This window comes from Pseudorca crassidens, chromosome 11 (genome assembly GCF_039906515.1).
Source record: "Pseudorca crassidens isolate mPseCra1 chromosome 11, mPseCra1.hap1, whole genome shotgun sequence".
NCBI lineage: Eukaryota > Metazoa > Chordata > Mammalia > Artiodactyla > Delphinidae > Pseudorca > Pseudorca crassidens.
The window spans coordinates 16,881,581-16,887,246 of record NC_090306.1 but is presented as its reverse complement, the minus strand read 5'-3'; positions in this window follow the sequence as shown (position 1 = coordinate 16,887,246).

The following is a 5,666-nucleotide window of genomic DNA, read 5'->3' as shown; positions in this document are numbered from 1 at the left end:
CGCAAAAAAAAAAAAAAAAGTCCAGTGCTGCTTAGTATCAAAACTCCAGACTCATCGAGTTAAAGTTTCACCTAACTGCAGGCAGTCAAGGTTGGTTTCTTTTTGCTTTCTTGTCCCAACTCTTCTCCCATCTAATAGCTGATGTTTTAAGCTGCTTTAAAATTGGAAGGTGGGCAAAGAGTAAGGGGAAGAAAGATCTCACCTCACTGTACAGCCATGAATCAGTGGTGTGCTAGAACCACTGTCCTGTGAGAGCTGATTGTTAAAATTTCAGGAATTGTATAAATTGATTGTTAACGCAACCATTGTTAACTATTAAATTATATAAACATATAATTAACTAAACTATTAAAATAAAGGTAATGAATACTCCAAGCTCATCATTTCCTAATTATTTTACCATTATCTACTCTTGAGGTTATTCACATCTATTTTATCCATATGGTGAAAATATCATACCATGTTGTACTAACGCACATTTCTTCCCTATGCCTCATTCAGTGATGTCACGCTGATTGCTTGAAACTGGTCGTGATGGGTGTATTTACACCACGGAAAACTGCAAATGATGCAAATCAGGGATTGTTCTGTTGTATTGCCTAGACTTCAGGAAGTGATGGAGAAAGTATTAATAATGCAATTAAATGAAAATTGTGTTGTGTGTTATTTTTGTGGCACATTGTGAATAGCACAAAAAATCGAGGAAGTATTATTTCAGCGTTCAAAAGCAACTATCCAATTCAGCAAAGACATTACAGTTGTCATAGATAAACAAGTGAAGTTTGACCTATGTCTTTGTTGTTCATTTTCATCTTACCAGTTACCTTAGATGGAAATATCAACCAACATTCAAATTACACTCATTAGTCAATTGGTATTATAGTTTGACTTGGGAACAAGAATTCTGCAAAATCTATGAAAGTGTTAGAGAATCAGTTGGCTATATGGAATTTACAGTAGAGAGTATTGCATATTTATTATTATTATTAAAATTTAAAATAAGTGCTATACATCTTTATATCAGTAAAATTTGCTTTATATATATGTACTTTTTCAGATACGTATTTATATGTGTGCGTGTATTTTTTTTCCAGAGAGCCAGTTGTTAAACATTTACCAGCACACTCCTGGCCATTGATGCCCTGCTGGTGTGACTGATAAATACTGATTCTTGGACAATGAGAACAGACTGGTGGTTGTCAAGGAGAAGGGGGTTAGAGGAAGGATGGATTGGGAGTTTGGGGTTAGCAGAAGCAAACTATTACATATAGCATGGATAAACAACAAGGTCCTACTGTATAGCACAGGGAACTATATACAATATCCTATGATAAACTGTAATGGAAAAGAATATTAAAAAAAGAATGTATATATATGTATAACTGAATCACTTTGCTGTACAGCAGTAATTAACACAACATTGTAAATCAACTCTACTTCAATAAAACAAAATGAAACAAAATGCTGATTCTTTTACTTTTCGAATGGGCATGCAGAGTCCCCCCATCACTGGGGGTCTTTCACCTGCAGTTTCTGGGTCAGCCCTTCTCCAGACTCAGTCCCTCTTGAGATGACATAGGGTTCACAATGGGCCCTTGGCAAACTCACTTATCCTTTTTTTTTTCCCCAGCAAACCCTGAAATTGCACACTAACACACCATAGCATCTCTCTTCTCTCTGTCGTCAGACCACGTAGGTAGCCACACCTCCATGCCTTCAGCTGAATGCAGTGGCATTTCCTGTGTCCTCCAGACTCCAGGGGATACCTGTAGAGCTCTCCAAATAGAAGTCTTCCTCACTTATGCTAGGCACAGGGACTGGAGGGTGAGGTGGATCCCCTTCCCTTCTCCTTAACTGTGTGCACTGTGAATGCATTAGGGCTAGTGGGGTTAAGGGCAGAGGTTGTTTCCTACAGCATACCTACAACCCTCTTCAAAAGAATTCTTATTATAGCCTTCTTCTAGTCATCAGAGCATTCTTTACGTTCTCGTATATAGCCTCAAGGAATATGATGGACTAATGCCGGCAATTTTTTCCTTTTAGCAGGTCCCTACTTTATAATCCTTAACATGGTCTAGTACCTTAAAGGCATTGGGATGTTTGGTACCTATTATATTGTCCTTAGCTTTGGGAGCTGAATTAGCACCCCCCCCCCCCATCACATTTAACTCCGTGAGACACTGTTTTTGTTTTATAAATATCAGAGTCATGCCATTTAGAAAACTGGAGGCATTTCTTACACTCTACCCCCGGCCCCCAAATTCTATATACCAAGTCCTACCGGCTCAGAAATGTTTCTGCTTCCTCATTTCAGTTTTGATTGTGACTGCTCTGTCTTAGGCCTTCTTCTCCCACTGTTAGAACAGGCTCCTCATGGGTCTTTCTTCCTCCATGCTCTGCTTCTAATTTATCTTCCATGCTGCCATAAGTGATACCTTACTAAAAGGGAAATGTGGTTGCTCTCCCTTCCCATCTCTTTTTCTTCTGGAACTTTTCCAGTTCCCTGAACACATCAAGATTTTCTTTTCTCTATTCCAGGTTGCCTTGTCCCACTTATAGAATCTGTGAGTCTGTGAATGGCAGGCTCAGATGCCACCTTCCCCACTATTCTCAGGCAGAAATAATGTCTATAGTAGTTTATTACATTTAACAGTGTTTATCATGTTAGAGCTGAGTGTGCCCCTATGGGGCTCCTCTTTGAGGAAAGCGTATCTTTTTCTTTTTCTTTATTTCTTTTCTTTTCTTTTTTGGCTGCACAGCATGTGGCATCTTTGTTCCCCGACTCATAACCAGGGATCGAAACCATGCCCCCTGCAGTGGAAGCACAGAGTCCTAACAACTGGACCACCAGGGATGTCCTGAACGTGTACGATTTTTCTTGCCTGTGCCTCTAATCCCAGCACTTAGCATAGTGACTTAAGCAGCATATATTCAATAACCGTTTCTGGAGGTGTCAGACTTAGCACTGGAGGCCTGATCTTACAAAGACTGAGTTCTCATAGAATGGTTAGATCCACCACTGTGGATTCTAACCTCACAGTGGATCACCGTTGTGAGGTATGAATTCGCCTTATGAAATGTTCCTGTTCTTTCTTAAATAGTTTGCTGTGATATTTCTAGATCAAGTGTTCTGGGTAGTTAGGTGTTATGGTCACCCCATGGTATCAGGATGGAACCTCTGCTCAAAATTCGGTTTGGATGTCAAGATTTGATGATCACACACACACATATATACAAACCATGAGTAAATGGAAAGGTTTATTACTCACATAATGAGGTTTCCTGAACTTTCTGGAGAGAGCTGGGCAGGCTCTCAAGCTGATCTTTCCTTGAGAGGCAAGGAAAGGAGACCAACTTTGCTTTTATTACAGTGAGGGGATTGGGCCTGGATGAAGGTTCGGCACAAGTGGGCCAGGTTTTGCTGTGGTTTAACTTTCTTGCCAGTGCCAAAGGTGGGCACACGCAATTCCCTCAGCTTGCCCCTCTGTGGAGCAGAAGGGGAAAGGGTGAGGCTTGAAAGCAGCCAAACACTGCAGGTGGAGTCAGGTCCTTTATTACAATAGCCGGCCTTCCTCTTTTGGTTTCCAGCTCTATGCGATAGGTTTATAAAATTTCCAAGCTTCATACTTCAATTTCAATTTCAATCCTTATCACTAGAAGACACTCTTATTAAATTATAAGCCCACAAGGCAATTCCAGAGTCAAATGTAAATTCTTTTTTATCATCCACATCTCTTTTGTACTATAGAAAATTGGGAATTCTGTTTAGCCTTTCAAACTTTTTGAGTCACAATTAAAACTTCTAAAAGATGCCTTTATAGTGTGAAAGGTTATTATAACACAACTTGCATGTCCTTTTCCATATACTCTAAATAGCAAATATTAGGTTTCAGCCTTATAGGTTTCATGCTATTTTTGAATAAAATGTTTCTGCTTAAGTTCCATAGCATTTGTTAATCTCTATGCTTTCCACGTATAAAATTACTGTGACAGCACTTGAAGGAATTATTATTTAATTATTTTTATGATTAATTATTTTCCATTTTAGTATGTAAGGCAACATTTTAATATCAGCCACACTGAAGATAGAGAAATTCTGATTGTTTTCTCAAAAATAAATAAAATACTTTCCACAGCCAATTATTATTTTAAGGGAATAGAAACAAACAACACTGCATTTATACTTGTTTATTGAAATCACTAATATTTCTCATAAAATAAATGAAGGTATAAAGAAGGTAAAGCATATTTTTCCCTCCAAATGAGAAAAAGTGTTCAATTATGCTATCAAATGAATGTGGCTAATTTACTTCAGTCGATATTAAATACTGAGACTAGAAATTAGGTTGTACCTCAGTGAATTTTATCTGTTTTGAAAAGAAATAAACCTCTGTTGTTTAAATAATACTGCAAATACTGCATTATCCATTCACTACATTAACCCAAGACAGATTTATATGAAGTTAAAGTAAATTTCTCCAGTCTTGAACTTATTTTTAGGTTTATATGAAACTTTAGAATTTTAGCTGTCAAAATGATCTTTAATACAATTCATACGTAGTTAGCAACAATGATTCACATTGAACGTGCTTGCCCAAACACATCAAGCTATAAGTGGAAAGAAATTCTCATCAGAAGACTTGGGAGATACAAGTTAACCAATGTTTGATTTGATTCAGGCCAGGTCGCTTATTGTATGAATGACATTTTGAAGAACAGTTGTATAAAAAAAATGTTGTATAACACCAAAAAATCTTGTTCTTATTGTGGCTGTGAAAGGTAGTCATGGAGGGAGAAAATTTTTCTCAGGAAGATGCAGCATTTGTTTAAAGAGACGTATCAGTTGGCTGTGCTATGATCCATTTTTGTTATCTTTGAAGTAATCTAAAGTTTTATCAGTTATAGAATAGTTACAGCATCTGGTGTTTGTAGAGAATCGGACGCCCATTTATTCCCTCTTTTCTTTGACTCTAGCCATCTGCCCCAGGAACCTACACTATCCTTTTCTGTATTTATCAATGCTTCCATTGAAAAGGAATGTTAAAGTCAATTATCAGATGACCATGACTCATGGAATCATAAGGTAACTACCTTCCTCACATTCAAAGATAGTTTAGAAATGTGTCAAAACATTTTACAAACCTAATAGTTTTGCAAAACACCAATAACTCTTTTAACAATATTCCTATTTTCCTTTTACATCTCTCAGTCCTTTTCCTCTCTTTCCTGTGATGATCCATTTTCTTTCGCCTGACCCTACAAGCACTGTTTCTGAAAGCTCCATCCTCCATGAAGTTCTCTTCCCTTTCTATATTGCCTTTATCAGCACATCTCTTCCTGGTTGCCTTTGGAATATACATTCTTCCCTTCTTCCTTACTAATAGAAACCCAATTTTGTTTGAATTGCCAATATGCTACCTAAAAATATTTGTCCTTCCAGACTCTTTTGCAGCTGAGATGGCCACATGATACTGAGTAAGTGGGAGTCATCCAAAGATTTGGGGAAAACCTTTGTTCTCCTGATACAGGTCCTACTAGTTTCTCCTTTTCCCTTCCTCCTTCTTCCTGTGTGGAAGGTGGATGTGAGATTAGGCATAGAGCAGCCATCTTGTAACCACAAGATCAAAAGTATGAAGATGGGTCTTCCCTGGTGGCGCAGTGGTTGG